Source organism: Eumetopias jubatus, unplaced genomic scaffold, assembly GCF_037043125.1.
Source record: "Eumetopias jubatus isolate StellerSeaLion01/CBP00866 unplaced genomic scaffold, mEumJub1_p1.0 scaffold_7, whole genome shotgun sequence".
NCBI lineage: Eukaryota > Metazoa > Chordata > Mammalia > Carnivora > Otariidae > Eumetopias > Eumetopias jubatus.
The window spans coordinates 38,667,479-38,688,447 of NW_028274813.1; the positions used below are offsets into that span (position 1 = coordinate 38,667,479).

The 20,969-nt window shown below is 42.7% G+C and overlaps 1 protein-coding gene across 1 annotated transcript in view; it reads right to left on the reverse strand.

The window, feature by feature from the left end:
* Window positions 1-20,969, reverse strand: part of PRKCH (protein kinase C eta) — a 222,736-nt gene that overhangs the window by 108,743 nt on the left and 93,024 nt on the right. The window lies entirely within an intron of this gene.

Consider the following 20,969-nt stretch of genomic DNA (forward strand, 5'->3'; position numbering starts at 1 on the left):
GTTTACATAAGAAATCTCAAAGAATGAAATGCAGAAATAGAGAAAATGAATTTGGTTAAGACACTGATGCTTTCAGAGGCTCTGGCAGTTAAAATTGTACCTGCTTCAGTTTTTATTTTGGGGTGTTTGTGTGTGTAAAACCTTTGGCAAGCAGCCTAATTATTTTCATTCTCAGGGTTCCCATCTGTCTCAAGAAGATAACTAAATCCCTGTCTGCGGCCCTATGGGGACAATGTCATAATCAATATTCCTGAGTTTCTTAAAATTCTGGATAAGGATCACACATGAACAGAAGTCACTCTATTATGCAGCTCTCCTGCAATATTTCCAGAAGTCACTTAGGAATGACAAAAAGACCAGATTTAAATACTTCTTTGCTTGGGCAGATGATAAAATTTGACCTAATGATCACACTGTATCTAGCGTATATTATCACCAGCCTGAGACCTAGCTCAGTACTGACCAATGCAAAACGTGCATTGAATTACTAAACACTTATCACATCTAGATGCAAATTAAATTCTCCCCAGGGGTTTAACTATCAAGAATTTACTTTTTTTTTGTCCCTTAAGACTATGAAGAGTGGTTAAAAGGTCAGCTCACTTGTATTTATAATATTTCTTTGAACTGAATTCCACCCCCCCATCCCCCAACAGCTATTGCCTTAGTATAACAGGACCTCTGAATTTTTCAGGTGATCCCTTCTAACCTGAAGGACTTAGGAAGAAACAGCTTACAGACGTCCACCACATGTTGGTCATCCCTTAATGCCTTCGCTCCTGCCTTCCACCCCTCCTGGAATGCCCTGTCCTCTTTTTTTCCCCCCAACTAGTTAACTTAGATTTATCCCATCTGCCTCAGAGCCTAAGTGGTGTCCCCCAAATCCTGAATTAAATCCCCTTCTTCCCAAAGCAATCTGGGACTGCCCCTCAATTTTTTCCTTTATCCCACAGCACTGGGAAAGAGTTCACCTCCATATCCCAGATGTCTCAGAAGCACCTCCCATGTGGTCATTTTAATGAAGCTTCACTCCTCCCTCTTCTGTATTCTTTTGCCCAGGTGCCTCTTTGTTTAAAAAGCACAAAAACATACTCATACACACCTGGGAGTTCGAAAGATGTTTGGTTAAGAAAACAGGGGTTGGGGGGATGCCCACGGCTTCAAAGGCCTTTCACTGTCACCTCTTGATGGATGCATTGGACAGGAAGAAGGAGCTCTCAGATGGCACTCTGCCCAGGTACTCGACCCCCACTTTACCATTACAGGGGCCTTCCTCACTGTTTGCACTGCCCCCTGTTGCCTTAGGACTAAGTTAAAAGAACTAAAAAAAAAAAAAAAAAAAAAGACTATTTAATCCTTTTGTGCCTTAAACCAACCCAGGCTTGGAGAAATTTTCCAGATCACATAGGGTTTTTTTGAACACGTTAGGCAACCCTAATGTGCTTTGCAGCCAAAACTTGCATCACAACTTCTGTTTTGCTCCTGAGGTACTCATGCCTCTAAGTAAATAGGAAGCTGGCTCAGTGCCCAGGAGGGAAATTCACATTCCAGGCTCAAGAGGTGGGCAGGCCTGGAGCCCTGATCCATCTCACCGAGAGTCAGTTTTGATAAACCATCCCATTCATGGGATGGAGAATAATTAGGTCAAATACAACAAAGATTAACTATTTTGAAATAAAATTCTATGTCATAAATCTGATTGTCATCCCACACACTCTTTAGAACTTTAGAAGGCACAAGTTAACTAAGAGTGACCCAACCACTCCAGGGTTAGTTTTCAGGGCAAAAAGCCTTGCTGGACAGAGACGTGTTGCCAACTTGAGACTTTGTGGGGGAGGGGCGTCTCTCTGAAATCTCTGTAAAGCTGCCTTAACTTTATCTCAGAAACAGTAAATGCTTCATCCTCTTCAGCCATTTTGCTCTATCTACCTAAAGCTAAAGTTTTCTATTCCAGCTGCAGAAATCTGTTATTTGGAAGTACTTCTGAAAACCGAGATCACATCTCCTAATTTTCAAACAATTGTAAGCAAATTAAATCAGAGCCTGAAAGTCTATGGCATGGCACCTTTAAATTTTCAGAATTAAATAAATATTTCCAGAATATAAAATGCATAAAAGGAATAACTTTGGTTCAGCGTAAAAATACGATTCAATTGTATTTGTATCAGTTGAATTTGCTTAACAAGCAAGGGCACCGTGGTTTGCAAAGGTCCATGGCTTGTCTTTTAGGGGCCCAGCAGAGGAAGTTGTGCGGCCTTCCTACACAACAGGCTGGAGCGTGTGGTGGTGAGTGTGCAGAAACTGGAGCCTGGGCAGGAATCCTGCTTCCTCCCCTCCAAGCTAGGTGACCTTGGGCAAACTGTTGAATCTCCTACCCCTCAGTTTCCTCATTTGTAGAACAGGAAGCACAAGAGAACCTTCCTCAAAGGGCACTTTGATGACTCCCTGAGTTAATAAGTGTAACATAATTAGAAAAGTACCTGGCAGGTAGCAACTGTTACATAATTGTTAAAACCCTTACTTCACACTACCTTAGAGACCAAAGAACAGAAAGCATTTAAATTCAATCACCTAATTGCCTGAAATCAATACTTAAGAAACCATTACCTTAAACATTGTGTCCAAAGTTGATCTAGCTAGCTAGAGCCAGAACTACCACTAGAAATCCTCTGCTCTTGGTTTTATCCCCAGGGCTTTATGGGTAACATCACACTGTACTGTGTCCTTTATTAACGTTAGGTCTCCTGGAATCCCTGGAAAGTAATACATTTTCTGGTGAGGAAACAGAAGCTAACAGGAAGGTTAAGTGAGGTCAAGCAGCTACTGATAGAAGTGGGGTCGCCAGACTCTGTTTACTATTGTTCAACTATTGAGCAATGCTATCCAACCTCCTTTTTTCCTTCTTCCTGAGATATTTGTTTTATCGTTTGTGCATGTGGGAAGGGGTAACTGGGAGAAAAACAAACAGGAAGACCTTAGAGTTAACTGAGTTACTAGTCAAGAAAAAACCAGAAAGTATAATTTCTCTCTTCAAAATATATTCCTGAAAGGTAACAGGATAAGGTCATGAGAGAATCTTGCTTAATATCATCAAACACACTGAATAAGCAACCATCTGATCACAAAACTGCGTGCATAAAGAATGATGCATAAGAATTTAACATTAGATGATTCTTGTCTGAGACAATAATGATATAAACAGAGAGAAATTAGGACATGGGCTAGGCAAAGACATAACTTAAATGAGTCTTTACAGTGAGTACACACCCCCAGTGGGTGAGAGCATTTAGTGGGTGCTGAGTGAAGAGAGAATCACAGGAGTTGTGTATCTAGTCCTCTGATTTATTAAGAATGACTTTATAAATGGACTGAGCTTAGCAGTTGTTTAGAAAAGAGGAGCAAGAATTTGATACACAGGATGGGGAGAAGGTTCCAGGACTTTAGGCCAGCACCAGTGATAAAGGCTACAAAAACAGGTGTTCATATTTTAAAACAGCATGCAAAATCCCCCAAATAACATTGAGCAGTACAGAATCTTCTGTTTTTGAAAACTGCATACCACATGACTCATAGTTATTTCCAAATTCAGATACAGTGATTAGAGTCAACACATCAGGAGACCTGACTCTACCGGCACCATGCACAGGTGTTTCTCAGGGCTTTGGCTCCCTCCAAGGAAGCTCAGCCTGCATAAACACCTTCCATCGTGCATCATGCAGACGGCTATCATTGGTGAAAAGAGGAGAGAAAAATCATTTGTTACTAGACTGACTCTCTTGAATAGCCCTCAAAGCAACATGAAAGCGAGCCCATCCTCACCCATCACTCCAGCCTCCTCTGTCAGCAGAAAGGTAATCAGAACAGAGCCCCTGGATGTGACCAAAGCTCCGCCAAGAGCAATGGGTCCCTTCACTGGCCTTTCTCCACTGTTCTGAGGAGAGAGCGCTGCCTCCCATCATCCCCTCACCGGCTTCACCTCTGTTAGGCAGAAATACTGCCAAAGTACAAACTCTCCCCTTCCCAGGACTTGGAGAAAAGTACCTCAGCTCCAATGGCATCTGGCTCCTCTTATTCTACAATTTCTCCTTCTTGTCCCCTTCACCAGCTCTCCTCTCCTACCCGACCTTCAAACTTGTGTGTGTTCCAAAGCTCTTTGTACGCCATTCTGGTCTTTCTGGATGCTCATTCATCTTCTCAGAGATCTCGTATGTTCTCTTGATTTCTAACAATTGCCTATGTACTGAGGGTACTCCCAAATCAACAGCTCTAGTTCTGGCTTCTAACTACATATAAAAAGATGCTAACCATTTCTAAGTAGCTTCTTAGCATCTCTCCAAGGTATCCCCAAATTACCTAAAATTGACATTTGTAGGCTGAGCCCTCTTCCCTGCCTCTTCAACCCACCCTTTCTCTTAGATAATGGTATCGTTATCCTTGGAGTCATCCAGAAAAAAACTAAAGCTGTCTTCAGATCCTTCTCCACCCACAACCAATCAACTGTCAAGCTCTACTAAACCTATTATGATCTGACTAGATCTGTCCCTCCCATGCGCACTGGGGATAGTTCATGCCACCCTCTTCCTCTCATCTAGACTATGTACTAGTTCCCCACCTAGACTCTCTGCATAAGGCTGCTCCCCTCTGCAATCCATCCAGTTATGCATGAGAAATACAAGTGAGATCATGTCACACCCTGTAGGGAGACGGCTCCCCTGCTATAGTCTATGTAAATTTCCTGAACGGAAGTTAGAGTAGTTGCCCTCGTTAGACCACCGTAAGGTAAAGGGGGTGGGTTTTCCCCAAAGGGTAGTGTTCCCACTGTCCAACATCTGAGAGAAGGTCAAATCTTCAGGCAGCAAAATAACTTTCAGGGGGGCCTTAGTTAGATGGGACGCAGAGTCCTTCCCCTTGGTCTTTACTGTCTGGGGTCTGGACTTGAGGGCCCAGGAAATGGTGGGTCCACAAAGTTCTGCAGAGGCAGACTGAGGTGGGCTAGGAGTAAGCCCAGTCGTGGAGGCACAGAGAAGATGTGTTCAACATCCCTTGTGAGGGAAAGTATCTAGTGCATATTAATATAAACCATTAAGCCTGGTTTACATGGTCCAGGCAGGCCTGAGCTCTGCTTTAGAGAGTACATTAAAGCAGGTAAGTCACACTCTGCAGCTACCATGGTAGATAGACGGTTCTAGTGAAAAGTGAGAATCCCCAGAAAAAGGTGAATCGTGGCACATAAGACCCGGGGAGACAAAATCTAGCCACATTTCCCCGGTGGCAGGTCTCCCGGTTGCCAACCTTGGAGGACTAGGATTGCTTTCATCAAGAAGCCAGCAGATCCCACACTCCTCTACTAAGTCTGTTCAGTAGATACCAAGGCCAACATCCCCAACCCAACATCCAGGAACCCATCCCATCTCCTCCTCCCTCTCATCCTTCCACATGACTGGGCTCCTTCCACGATCTCAAGGAACTGATAGAACATCCTCAAGGGGCAGAAAAACTGGGACAGTTAACCTCCAGCTGCCATTTGTCATTGGTTGATGGATGCCTCAGGGGTAGGGAGCATTAATTCTCTAGAATTTCCAGCCTTTCCTTGTGCCCCGAGGGGAAATATGGAGAGGACATCCACAGCGTCTGCCACAGAATGAATTTATACTTACTCTGGTCCTGCTTTCTTATTTATAGTATGCTACCATAAATACCTCCTAACAAGTGCTTCAAACTCTTTGTGGAATTAAGTATAAATAGAAAGTTCCTATAATAACAATTTTCAACTATTACTGTGCCTACTCCTTTCTGCACACATAATTTAATGACAGAAATTCCCTCTTGCTCCCTATTATCAAATGCAAGAATCCTGTAATTCCTTTCTGCAAAAATAGTACAAATTTCTACCCTGTTGCTGTGATGCTACAAATATTTCATTCCCCCCATCCACACTGATTTCATCCATAAATAGACTTCCAGCTGCCAATTCTTCATTCTTCAGTTTTTTTAAATGAAAGTTAAACACTGCTGAGCGGTTCATCGGCACCAGGTTTCAGGATGATGAGGAAACGTGTTTCTGTTTCATCAAATTTGGGTTGGATTATACAGAGGTAGGTCCCCATTATGCCTCTCACTGTCCTCCTGACTATCTGGAAAATACCAGATTTGGCATTACCTTCAACTCTAAGCTTAAGTTAGAGTAAGAATCTTGGTTGTATGTGCTTTAAAATGTAAGCATTTTCCAATTATCTGGCAATTTTTCTTTTATCCTTCATTACTAAATTTAACTGGGAAGTAAATGTCTCACCCATGGTATTTCCTGTTCCTGAGAACCTTTTGAGCTTAACATAAGAAGACAATGAAGCCATAATGTGCAAAGAGCAATATGTGAAATGTCTCTTTTTTGCTCTTTTGCTGTGGTTGTTTGTAAAGATAATATATGATCATTTTAGAAAATGCAAATGATACAGAAAACTATAAAGAAGTTTTTTCAAAAATCATCTTAAATCTCACTATACCAAAAAAAAAAAATCACTGTAAATATTCTGGTGAACATGCCAAATATATACACCACGTAGACATACAGTAAGTGCCAACTACTTTTCACCCGAAACATCTTCCCATTATCTTATTTTTTAAAAGACTTCAGCTGTTTAGAGTGGATTTAGGTTTACAGTAAAATTGAGGAGGAGGGGCAGAGGTTTCCCATATGCTCCTGGAGGCCACATAAGCATAGCCTTCCCCATTATCAACATCACTACCAGAAAGGTACCTTTCTTAACAAGTATAAATGAGACATCACATAATCACCCAAAGTCCATAGTTTACTTGAGGCTTCACTCTTGATGTTGTACATTCTATGAGTGTAAAAAGATATATAAGGACATATATCCATCATTATAATATTATACAGAGTATTTTCACTGTCCTAAGAATCTTCTCTGCTCTGTCTATTCATCTCCCCATCCCCTTCGGCCACCACCTCTGGCAACGCTGATCTTTTTATTGTCTTTTATTTATGGTTTTCCATTTCCAGAATGTCACATAGTCAGAATCATACAGTATAGAGCCATCTCAGATTGGTTTCTTTCACTTAATGGCATTCATTTAAGGTTCTGCCCTATCTTTTCATGGTGTGATAGCTCATTTCTTGTTAGCACTGAATAATATTCCACTGTCTGGATGTACCACAGTTTATTTATCCCTTCACCTACTGAAGGACACCTTGGTTGCTTCCAAGTTTTGGCAATTATAAATAAAACTGCTACAAACATCCAGGGCACCTGGGTGGCTCAGTAGGTTAAACGTCTCCCTTCAACTCAAGTCATGATCTCAGAGTCCTGTGATCAAGTCCCACATCAGGTTCCCCGCTCAGCAGGGAGTCTGCTTCTCCCTCTGTCCCTCCCCCTGCTCATGTTTTCTCTCTTTCTCACTCTCACTCTAATAAATAAAATCTTTAAAAGAAAAAAAAGCTGCTACAAACATCCATGTGCAGGTTGTGGCATGAACATAAGCTGTCCGTAATTTTAAAAAGTTACTATTTGTTTTTAGAGCAATTAATAATAAAGTTACCATTAGCCATTGTATCTTATAAAAATGAATATATATCACGACTAACTTAAAAGTAACTTAATAGCATTAGCATATCATCCCTGCGAAAGCAAGTTCTCCCTGGTTGAAACCTCTGTGATTTTCTCATTCACTTGAAGTTTAGGGACTGCTTTCTCTGCCCCTGCCCCCACCCCTGCCTCTAAGCTCAGGTTGGTGTTCCTTCCTCAAAAAAAAAAAAAAAAAAAAAAAAAAATTCTTATATAAACAACCTGTCCATCCAAAATCTTTTCCAGATAAACATGTGTTTCCTGCTGAGAACTAAAAAGAACCCTGCCCCATAGCTTGGCTTATTCCATTTCCCTTTCAATTTTTTTCCCCTCTTTTCCATATGTAGATTTCTGAGGTCTCTTCTAAGCTCTCAACTTCTGATTTTATGATTTTAGAAAAACCTTACAGGATATTAGCCATGAGGAATATGATGCCTAATCATTTCCTTCTCCAACTACATGGCTGGAACGAAAGAAATGCTGCCTCCCTCATGCTGCTGACTCAACACGAGTTTTAAAACCACGGCACCACTGCTCATTATAAGCGGGCTAATTCCACCTTGTGCTGAAGGTAAAATACCTTTATCACATAGCCAAATTTCCTACAAGACTAACACCAAGGCTCTGAACCTCAACCAGCATTTTATGACAGTCAAAAAAAAAAAAAAAAAAAAGCAAGGAGACAGCTGCTTTAATCAAATGTCACTTACATCATAGGGTCACTTCCTGTCAGAAGCTAGCAATTTAGAAGTGTCTATCTTGGCTACTAGGTTGGCTTTTCTGTTTGTTTACTTTTTGACAATTACATTATGCCTTAAATTGGACAGGAACAAAATAAAATTAAAAAGAGATGAAGAAATTAAATTTGTTTTTTTTAAACAGTGTAAACAAAGACTTGGTATTGACAGGGATTGAGACCTCTGATGAAAGTACACTTTTGGATTAGCAATGAATCCCATCCTTTATGATCGAGTGTTGTTATCCCTGTGCTACCAGAAAGAGAACATTCCACTAGTCAAGGACAAATGAATTCTCTTTTCTTAAAATCCATTCAAAGGGTTCTTTCTTGACTACCATGAATAACCCTGCCTATATTGCGAGTAAGAGTTCATACTTTCCCGGGAAAGGCAGAGATGTATGTAAGAATACTTCAAATGGCAGGCTAAGGTATGACAAATGCCTCCAACTCCTGGAGTATTTAGTATCAGCTCAATGCACCACACCAACAAAAGTCTGCATATTATAGTTGGAATTCAGAGGCTTATCATAATCTAGTAAACGTACAGTTTAAACACACAACAGCTCAACAAACTACTAGGGCTCCCACAAAAAATTGAAGAACAGGGCTCTCAACACTCTGCTGTCATTAATTCACAAATCACTTTTGGGACAAGGAGGCATTCTGCTCCACTTTGGACATTGACTAGCAGGCCATCTTTTGCAATGATGTTAGTTGTCAGTGTCCATATAGGCTCTAAGGACACTCAAACTCTTTCTTCCTTCTCCAGCATATGCTTCTTCAACCAACAGGTCTCAAACCTTTATTAAGTGCTGGACATTGAAATGGTAATTGTGGTACAATGGTGAACAAGGTATGGTAACATCTTCAACTGTAAGTCTAATGGTGGAGAAAGATTGTAAACAGCTGTTAACTATGCATAGTAGAAATTTCCATGGGAGTGTGGATGGGCAGGAGTCTTACCTAGATGTGGGCAAATCAGAGATGGCCTCTCTTAAGAAGTACAGTAAAGCTGTAACTTTCAGAATAAGGGAAGAAGAGGTGAATCAGGAAAAATGGGTAAGAATGTTGCAAGAAGCGGAAGCCATATGTACCAGTGTCCAGAGTTAAAAGAATATAAGGTTCAGGGAACTCCTAATATTCACCTCCTGACCTGGTCACTCTAACACCTAGTAGCTGCCTCAATATCATCAAATACTTACCAAATGTCTACTACTTACCAGAGCCAAGAACACCACAGAGTAGGGGTAAGAGTACTCCAAGAAGGTTCTTGAATCGCTATGCTAGGGTCCAGGAAGAAACTACTGGGACTCCCATTTGTTTGTTTCTCATACTCTTCAGTTCAAATCTGTGACACTTTTATAGTGTTTATAATATACACAGTACTACATATATGTAACATTTATAAGAAAACATACATATATTTGGGATGTATGCTCAACTATTGTTCACTAACCTCTGCAGGATCAAAAGAAGTTTGGAGGCCACTGATATAGATGGATTTACATTCTGGTTGGAGAAACAAGCTACACGGAGATGAAAGGCACCAAGGCTAAGTGCCATTGGAGCAAAGGGCAGGGAAAGATACCTGAGGGCTGGGGTGCTCAGGGAAGGTTCCATGGCAGAGACGGCATTTAATTCAGGCCATGATGGGGAGTAGATCTCAGACCAAGTTGACAGGTTAGGAGAGGACATTCTATCTGAAAAGAATGACATAAGCCCAGGTATACGGGTGCTGGGAAGCAATGAGAAAACCCCCTTCTCTAACACAATTGGTTCCTTCCTGAGTAGAGGACAGATGATGGGGACTGGAGTGGGCACAAACGTAGGCAGGACAGTGGACATCTCCAGTATCAGGCTAAGAAATTGTACTTTATCTTGCCCTGGTACAGTCATGTATTCCTTCTGTGCCCAGTGGCAGGCCTTCTGTAGAAATGGAAAAAGCTCAGCTAAATGCCCAGTGAAGTTGTTTCTAATTCTTAAGAGTCTATGTTACCACTGAAAATAGTTTTCAAGAACGAGGGCAAAAGAAAGATATTTCAGAAAGCTGAGATAGCTCACCACCAAATACCTTCACTAAATAACTTTCAAAGCATTTTTTTTTTTTTTTTTAAGATTTTATTTGAGAGAGAGCATGAGCAGCGGGGAGAGGCAGAGGGACAGAGAGAAGCAGACTCCCCACTGAGCAGGGAGCTCCAAATGGGGCTTGATCCCAGAACCCTGAGATCACAACCTGAGCCAAAGGCAGACACTTAACTGACTGAACCACCCAGGCGCCCCTTAAAGCATTTACTTTGAAGGAGAGGAAAATGATCCTCTCAGGAATGTCTGAGCAACAGAAGAAAATGGTGAGTAAAAAAAATATAAACATTTAGGTAAATATAAACAAACAACTATGGAATAAGTAATAACATCTAGTGAATGGAGCTTCAAAAGAAAACTAAAAGGACATCTAAAATATCAACCAATTATACATAAACCAGGAGGAAGGTGAGTAGAGAGAAAGCATTCTAAGATCCTTATTTGCTCATTAGGATCTTAGACCATTTTTTAAAGTGGTTGTGCATTCCCTCCAATAATATGAAAAGTTCTTGTGTTCCACAGTCTCATGAACAGTTAGTGTGGTCAGTCTTTTCCAATTTTAGCCATTCTAGTAGTATCTTACTATGTTTTCATATGCTCATTGGCCATTAATATTTCTTCTTTTGAAAGAAATAGCTGTTCAAATCCTTTGCCCATTTTTTAAAAGTTGTCTTCCATTTGTCCTATAACTTTCTGATATAGCTGTTCATTTTTGGAAAGAAGTTAACAACTGTTTTTTTCTATTAAGAAAAGAAACATACTCCTCTACTCTTTTTTTTTAAAGATTTTATTTATTTATTTGAGAGAGAGCATGAGAGAGAGAGAGAGAGAGAGAGCACGAGAGGGGGGAGGGTCAGAGGGAGAAGCAGACTCCCTGCCGAGCAGGGAGCCCGATGCGGGACTTGATCCCGGGACTCCAGGATCATGACCTGAGCCGAAGGCAGTCGCCCAACTGAATGAGCCACCCAGGCGCCCCGTTATACTCCTCTACTCTTAATTCCATTGGATTCACTGAGAACTCTCACCAAGATTGTGTCCAAACTGAAGAGGACAAAGAAGATTTCAGAAAGGTTATGGTTCATTTTTTACCTTTTATACATATGTATTGGTGGAGAAGGGGGGAGCAGCTGCCAGGAAATACCCAGACTTATGTTTTAAAAATTCCATGCATATAGTATTAGTCTGGCCAACAGCACAGAAAATCATATTTTTGCCAAGTTTTTGTATACCATCTTTAGCTGAGTAAGATAATCCAGTTAAATTTCAATATTTTAAAAATTTTAATAAAATAATCCAAATTACGATTCTACTTCATCTCCATTTACAATTCCTAGCACATACCACAGATACATTTTTTTTTCTGGCCTCTCTAGAATGGGTCTGGTTAACATCACTGTCAATTTCTTTATTGACAAATACATTTGGTTTTAGCAACTGCCACTGCAATCAGTCAACTATGGCAAAGTCCCAGGACACATATTCCAGGATTCCCTGAGGCTCTGAGAGCGTCAGCAATGGGTGTGACTGCTCACGTTCTTCCTTTGGTAGTAGCATCCTTAGCTGTTGTATGGACTGATTAAAAAAAAAAAAATCCTGAAATCCACCTTTGATCACAAGATTAAAAACAATGGATGAGAGTATGCCCTCTACCTGTAAAGCATTTATCAACCTTCAGCATTTGCCCTTGAGAAACATAGTGTTGACTCAGTTCTACAGGTTTCTATTTGAGCTGTTGCCCAAAGCTTACAACTTAGTTCCTTAATGTGACACAGTAACTGATGAGAGAGGCCTAAAGAGGCTCTATGCTCTTTCTGGCCTCCAAGTTTACTTTTTCTCAGTTTCCTGTTTGTATCGGATGAGAAGATAGGAGCCGGTTTCACACAGGAATGAAGCTTTTCATGTTTCCCTCTGTTCTCCACATCGACTGGAAACTCAGTGTAAAACTGTAGGACTTCTCTATAACAAGAGACAATTCCCTCTTGCTTTAATTTTGCTTCCTTTAAGAACTATTTTTAACCTTTGACCTTGAACATGCAACAGGAGATAAATGTAAATGGCATTCAGAATTCTTTAACCCATCTGTGCAGAAAAGGGAAAACTACTTTTACTGAAATTTTCATCCGCCTCCTCTCCGAATAAGGGGGATTTTAAAGAGATATCTGGGGAATAGGCTTGCTAGAAAAACAATTTTTTTTTAAACTTTTTAGGCAATGATTGAATCTCAGATTCAATCAAACCAGTGGGGAACGTTTTCTGTAATCTGTAGACACAGAAATTTTCACTTTCCCAAAATAAGAGCTCCCGCTAACACAAGTGAAGCATTTTGGGTGTCGACGAGCCGGGTTAATGCTCGATTCATAGAAATAAAGTGGATCAATTCTCAAACGACCTATTTTGGTAAGGGCCAACAACAAATAGTTGTGGCCTCAAATCAGAGAATAAACAGGCTCAGCAAATCTCAGCATCTGGGGTAGACTGGTAACAAGGTGGAGATTTGGAGAGGAGAGCTTTGTCTCTGCTTCTGTGAGTGCCCACATTTCCGCATTACAAACTGTCCCTAATCCACTTTGGTAAACTGCATTCCTAAAGCAATAACTCATAAGAGATGAAAGAGTCGAATTTCCTCAAACAAAACTTTCCACATTTTCTGGCAGTTGTATGAGAAAATTCCTCTGTGAACACAAGAATGGGTACTTTAGCTTCTTACTATAAGTGTAGGTAAAAGACTGAACAGAAAAGCTATTTTTACAAGCTCCAGCTTTCTACTTAAAACACTATATAAATAATACTAATAGAAGACTTTCTTCTTCCAGTATTTGTGGCTAACTCTAAACAAAAACAAGTCTTTACGGGAGGCCTCTTGGACTTCCTTGGGGGCAAAATTACCATCTAAGACGATAAAGGAATTTCCCTGGATCAAAGGGTTATTAGGAAGAGACACCTTTGATGAAAACATTCTTAGCAAGGCTGTTTGCCCAGGCTTGTGAAAGAGCTACGAACCTGGCTTCAGCGATGACAGGGTCAGTACGAACTGAACATTTTATTCTAGATCATGTGTCTGGTGGCTTGAGCCCTGTGTTTTTTTATTAATAAACAAGGAAATCACAGTTCTTATTTTTTTTTTCATGTTTTCATTGAAGGCACTGGCAAATGCATTGCACAACAGGGAATGTGACAGCTTGGCGGTGTGTGCGGGGCACGCGCACTCGGAACAGGCAGAGACATGAAAACATTCCTCCCTGTGAAGATGCCAAACGAAACTGTCCCAGGATGCATCTTGGTCTGCTTTCCCCTGACCTGGAACTCAAGTGTGTAATCAGCGCTTTTCACACAGAGGAGAGCGTGGTCATTACCCTAGACTCAGAAATCCACGGCTCTGGTGAAGTGGTGGATGGAGTTGGGGATAAGAACAACAGACTTGAAGAGCTGAAGCTGCCTGAGACCAAGAAGTGCCACATAGCCACACACCCCAGTCTTATTATAACGCTGCCTTTTGCCGAAGGCCCTCTCGAGCCCAGACTGACATCCCCTTCCACGGTTCCCACCAACGCCCCCTTGACACAATCCTACCCGCTCAAGACCCTTCCTTCTGCCAGACTCTGCCCTGGTCACTCCCCTCACCAGGAATGGCTTCTTATCTTCCTCACCCGAAGCTGCCTGCAGATTCCTCCTGCACACAGTTCTCTCTCTCTCTCTTTTCCTTCTCCATTACTGCTGCACCATTCTGATGCTCCTCCGTGAGCAGCACTCCACGGAGACTTCACAAGCTTGCATAGTTCTTCCATTGTCTGGGTATTGTTGCCTACTATCTCGAGTAGAATAAATTTCATAGTGCAAGTTTTTTTTTTTATTAACATATAATGTATTATTTGTTTCAGGGGTCTTAGCACAAGATTTTATAGTTTTATATCCTCCCGGGATCTGTCATGATGAGCATCTAACACCCATGAGTGATATCCTTGCAGGTTATACGACTATGCCACTGAAAATTATAAAATACAAGTTAAAGATCCCTTGTTCCCATTTCTGGGTGTCTAGAATGCTATGGTTCAATGGGATCATCTGCTTCTCAAAGGCCATCTCATCGTGGCAGCTGGGTTGTAGTGATCTTTTTTTTTTTTTTGGTAGTGATCTTTAAAAGGGCCTGGCCATGGAATCATTTGTGAACATCCATTTAGGCTCCAATGCAATTTATATACATACATTTGGGCAACTTCATTCACTTATTAAACATTTATAGCAGACTCTATTCCAAACGAAATCAGAGTATCTAGGGTGGGGCCCAAAACCTGCACTTTATTATTTTTTTTAAAGATTTTATTTATTTGACAGAAAGAGAGCTAGCGAGAACAGGAACACAAGCAAGGGGAGTGGGAGAGGGAGAAGCAGGCTTCCCGCTGAGCAGGGAGCCTGATGTGGGGCTCGATCCCAGGACCCTGAGATCCTGACCTGAACTGAAGGCAGACGCTTAACGACTGAGCCATCCAGGTGCCAAGAATCTGCACTTTAAACTCTAAGAACCAGTGGTTCAGCAGGAAGGGCACATAAATAAATAGTTAAAATACAAAAGCAATAGTTGCCTTATCTCTAGTCTGCATGTCTAGGGTGCTATAAGACCAGAGGAGGGAGCCCGGATGGTGCCTAGGAATTGGGAGCACACCCAGAGGAGGTGATGCCTAGACTGAATCTACAGCCCGAGCAGCAGTGTGCCAGGGTACCTGAGAAGCAGAAGAAACACCCAAGGGAAGTCTTTTTGAATCATTCACAGTCTGCCACCTCCCAGTTAAAAACCATTCAATGGCTGCCCTCAGGCTTCAGGGCACACTGGTACATCTGCAGCTGGTCCAGGCCCCACCAAAACCTTCGCACTCATCCATCCCCGTCTGGCCCTCGTGTCCATGTCTGCCCTAATCTCCGCCTTCCTCGCCTCTCCTTACTCTCTCAGCCTACTCCCCAACCAAAAGAACTTCAGGACTTGCTTTATTGACCCTTATTCAAGTCAGGGTTTAACTGTCCTCTAATAGTATCCCCAGCACCAACACCAAAGGTTTTATCACAGAGACTCACATTTACCTGTTTAGACTGTGAACTAGGGGTGTGTGCATGAGGGGTCGAGGGAGGTGTATCCCCAGTGCCCAGTATATAAGAAGTAATAAATTAAGTGAATGGGTCAAATCATGCTCACATGAAAAAGTTAACTGGAGTATAAAAGAGCTTGCCAGAGTCAGGTACCTACAAGTAGTTTACTACTGCTAAGCCATAGTGAGTATGAATGATTAGTAGGAGATGAGATTTCAAAGGAAGATTCGTGCCAAACGTGTATGGGAAGAAGGATCATGACCTTCACAGATCATAGGAAGGCACTGAAAGGTTTCATATGGGGAGCAATGTTATGAGATTCCCGAAGTTCTCTCAAGATAAGGCCAAGAGAAACCCAGGCCACGGGGCTGCTTTGTCATGATTAAATGGAGAATACATGTAGGAATGATGTATACACTATAAAGTTATGTGTAAAGGTGAGACTGTCTCCCACACATCCTAGCTATGAAACCTATCAATCTTACAGTGTTTCGTTTTCGGATCCCTAAAACTGGTTGCATATTTTGATTATAAAAGGTTACAAAAGGGCAGAGATAGGAAATGCAGCCACTTATCAGGGCACGGTGGGGGAACACAGCATCCTGGGAAGCCATTCCCTTTTCAGAATACACCAGTTACGTCCCTGGGTCACTCATAAAACTACCTCCTAAATACAGTCTACTAGAACCTGGTCTATCAGTGCTAACACTTTGTTGAGCCTATTTGCAGCTCGATGCTTCATGTACTTATCTGATGGCAATAATCTACACTAGAGACTGAAGTCAATCAAATTCACATTTTATGCAAAAATAGAAACCTTTTTTCCAAATATTCTTACAGCAAGCTTCCCCATCACAGGCCAGAGGGTGTTGCCAGAGAAGTCTCTGGTCGCTTACCCCAGTTCAAACCCAAGTTCAAAGCCAAGTTGTCCCCCTGAGCTCCCATCCTCCAGCCCATGGAGGCGGTGACAGGGAGAGGAGTGGGACAGAGGGGTGTTGCAATGGGCTCGTATCAGTGTCTTCCAGGAATCCTAAGCACACTTCTGTGGGACTCCTGAGGCATTTCTGGTACTGGGTTTCTCAGAAGGGTTGGAGATCCGCAGATGGACATATAGATAAAATGAGTTCTGTTCACTCCTTTGTTCCCAAGGCTAACTGAAGCAATCATGTGATCTTTGGGGAAAATGAAACATTCTTCTAAGTGCCAAGAGACCACCGAAAGCAGCCAAACAGATCGCTAGGCCAAGGGGTGGGTCCTCAAGTAAGGCACAAGCTCTCCACCAATTTAACGCCAGACTCCAGCTCTGACATGGGGTTAGAGTGAGTTTACTGGACAGACAGATGAAAGCTGAGCCCTCTAGGCAGCCTGTTCCCTCCCTCCCTCCCTGAGCCATGCATCTTCCCACAGGTGAGAGTGACTCACTAAGCGGCATTGTTCTTTATACTAACTGACACCCACATACCTGGGGTACAGAGTCTGCCTGTGGGACAGGCTTCATCAGCCCAGGTTCATGAGGAAAAGGGAAGAGTGGCACGTGCCAAGCTCCTAGAAACCCTCCCACCCCCACCCCCCAACCGATACTGAGAATGGAAGGGGAGAGGAGACCACATGGGGCTTCCCGAAGGAGAGGCAAGGTAACTCACACACGTATATACAGAAGCACATGTTACTCCCTAAGTATGAAGGGCAGACATGTAAAAATTTGTCCAATGACTTTGAAACAACTATGGTCCAAACTGCGATTCAGCTGGAGTCTGGCTGGAAGAGCCTGCAGGCACTAGCCCAGGTTTCCAGCCCTCCATGAGCACAGCCAGTCGTGGTGAGTCTCACGGAAGCTAGGGTTCACACAGCAGAGGTGAGCTCCATCACTGGGCTGAGGGCCACAGGCCTTCAGCTGGTGTCTCTGGCAAAACAGGACAAACTGCAGTAGCCACATCCCAGGAGTTAGATGGACAGCACCCAAACATCTCTCTTCCCTTATTCTAACATCCAAGTAGACCAACAAAGTAGACCTACATACATGTACAAAACTCTTCAGTGTACATTTGGGTTCAAAATACCTGTGGATTTATCTAATTTTAGGGTGTTTTGTTTGTTTGTTTTGCTTTATTTATAACCAGTTCCCTGTGTTGCAGGCTTTAAAAATGACAACCTACCCCTCTGGGATGGCACACTTGTGTAGGTCAGAACTGTACACCAGCTCCTCAAACGGTAAAGGCCAGGGACCCTGCACAGGGTTCTAATGGAGTTTAATCTCACTTCCAAAACATCAGTTCCTATTTTTTTTAAAAATCAGTTTCATATATTGTACTGCATTGGTGTTTAACCAGGTGTGATTTTGCCCCTAGGGACATGTGGCAATGTGTGGAGACATTTTTGGTTGTCACAACTGGAGTGGGTTGGTTTGCCAGTGACACCCAGAATGTAGAGACCAGGAATGCTGCTAAACATCCTACAGTGCACAGCCCGGCCCCCATGACAAAAGGTATCCAACCCAAAAGGTCAATCCTGCCGGTTAGGAAACCCTGCAGTATTTGGATTCTGCAGATTTTATTTGGGGGAAAAAAGGGTATTTTGTTGCTCAAAAATAAGTTTGAAAACTTCTGCTCTAGGACACCTGCCTGGACCCAAACTATTCAACAACATGATAAAGACTCTTTTGTATTGAGCTTCAAAGTCCTAAGATAGTACAGATTTTCACATCAGACATTTGCTTTTAAATTCCCGTAACAAGTCTAGCTGCTATAAAGAGCTAAGGCCCTTTTTTTCGACTTAACCCTGAGTGGGAATCAAGGAGCTCTAGCCACCTAGTAGGACCTAATGCAAGCCTCCTACTGCGCCAGTGTAGAATCTAAATAACTTCAACCAGAATGGGGAAGATCAGATGGAGACCGAGGGTTTGTCCTGATGGGAAGCCGCGGGTGTTGGCTCCATAGTGATCAGCTCTCCATCAGTCAGGCAGAGAGCCAGAAGTTAAATATATTGCTCCTTTTAGGAAGGAAAGTGAACAATGGCCTCTTCATTTGAAACCACAATGGGAATTTAGGAAGGGGCAGAGCATAATTCCCAGGATGGAAAATGGATTGGGCTCCAGAGTTACAGTCATTGCTCCCGTGGGGCAGACTTCAAGAGATGCTCAGCCATTGCTGGTGAACTCACTAATTACTAATTCCTATGCAAAACCCAGGGACTAAGTGGCACCTTTTGATACCAAGCAAAGGAAGAATCCTGATTCTCGGGTCAAGGGAAAAAATACAGCTGTCTATCCTATCATGAAGGCTTCCTGATACTCTGAGGGTCTCTGGGGTGTCTCTCAGCAAATGAAAGTGACAGCCCACACGTAGGCTAATCCTTCCAGATATAAAGACAGAACCCACATGAGACGTCACGCATGGCTAAGCCTTGCTTCATCGTCCATCCCACTCTCTCCCCTAAGACCATCAGGAGGTGGCCTTCTTCCAGGAGGCCCCCCGAGGCCCCCTGCGCACTCATCACTACATGCCATGCCGAACTGTTTTTGCATGACTACCTTCCTCTCTAGGCTGTGAGCTTTTTCAAAGTAGCCTGTGTCCTACTGCCTGGCATATCAGGGACTTAATATTTACTGAACACATGAATGAACTTGACCTGTCAAACATGTAACAGGCTTCAAAGTATGCGCTCCCCAAACTCTGTTGGGCAGGCCAGACCCTCCTGTACGTATGCTGTACGTGCAGCTTGCAGTGTGTGAACGTAAGTGCAGAACTCACTTCAGTAAACACAGCCGAGGAACAGGATAGACCTGTGCAGATGTTAGATCTTTCTCCAGGAACCATTCCATATGTAAAACAATTGGAGGGTGGAGAAATTCAATAAACAGCTGCCCTTTGAGGTGGCAAAAGACACACTCTCCCTTTTCAAGTGTAATCAGAGGGTTGGATGACCTTGCCTCAACCCTTTCAGCAGAGAAACAACCCTGGTGTGGCTTCCTCATCAGTCCTTAGAAGCATCCACTAAAAAAAAGGCCTCACACACAATAAACTACAAACACAAACACACTTTCAACCTAGATGCTTTCATTTAGCTATCAAGTCTTAGAAGATAAAGTTTCAGGGGCGCCTGGGTGGCTCACTTGGTTGAGCATCCCACTCTTCATTTTGGCTCAGGTCATGATCTCAGGGTCATGAAATCAAGCCCCATGTCGGGCTCTACACTCAAGTGGGGAGTCTGCTTGAGATTCTCTCTCCCTTCCCCCACCACTCGCACTCTCTAAAATACATAAATAAATCTTTAAAAGAAAAGAAAAGAAAATGATTCAATCACAGTATAGACCTCTCCCCCCGCTTTTTTTTTAAGAAAATTGGCTCCTGGGACCATTCCCAAGTTGTGGGTCCAGAACTGCTGGGCCAAACACTTGATAAGGAAAGATGACTCCATAGGTACCATCTGAGAGTATAAAATATGTCTAACATATACACAATTAGTGTTTAGATACTTCTGTGAATTTTTTAATGCAATTAAAGATTTCACTGAATTCATCAAATTTTGCCATTAAGTATATTAGCAGTCCCGAGAGACATGGTGTCAAAATGGCTACACTTACAAAAGACTCTGGGAGATGTAGTCAAGGCCTTGATAATCAACCTAGGGTTAGAAACCACTAAGCCAGCCCATTTAGAGGTTCCTCTACTGTGCTGTACCAACAGCCCTAGAAATAAGGCTCTTTTCGTTCAACTGAGATCAGGAAAGATTGCCAAAAGGAGGACACTAATGGGGATTCTATTGGGTAAAACTGTCTGGGGTGCAGACAACAGAGGGCAAGCTCTTTCAAAGAAGTCTACTCCGAAAAAACAAAAAACAAACAACAAAGAAGTCTACTCGGAGGACCAGTCTCACCTTGCGAGACTAAAGTTGCAATCACCGATTAATGAAGGGGCTTGAATCCACATCCTATACTGGCCCAGGCCCCTCCTTTTCAGGTATGAGGAATACTGAAAGGGAGAAGACAGGAGAAAGATAGAATTTCACAGCCCCTTGTGCAGCCATAAATGTCATATAGAATGAGGTCCCTTTGATTTTCTAAGTGTAACAGGATGTGGGGTGGGAACTTTCCTCTCATCCCAGAACGGTAGCTGAGGACAAAAGGCACTAAGGAGCCATAATCTAAGTTCTGAAAGCCCCCTCCCATCAGGGCTTCCTGGAGACAGTACCTCTACCCCCCAACACACCAGTTCTGTACTGCTCCCCCAAAGTCAGAACAAGGCTGGAAAGGGGGTGTCAGCATTAGAGGGGGTGCAAGACTATTCCCTCCCCAACCTAAAGCTGAGGAGAGAGGCTCCAAGAAAATCACTCTTTGGGGACAGGCAGGGAGCAGGAAAGGAGAGGAAGGGGAGATGGGAAGGAGGGAAGGAGGTGCTAGATCTCAGGACAGGACTTCACCCTCCTGGAAGGGGGTCAAAAGGTACAAACTTCCAGTTATAAAATAAGTAAGTTATGGGAATGTAATA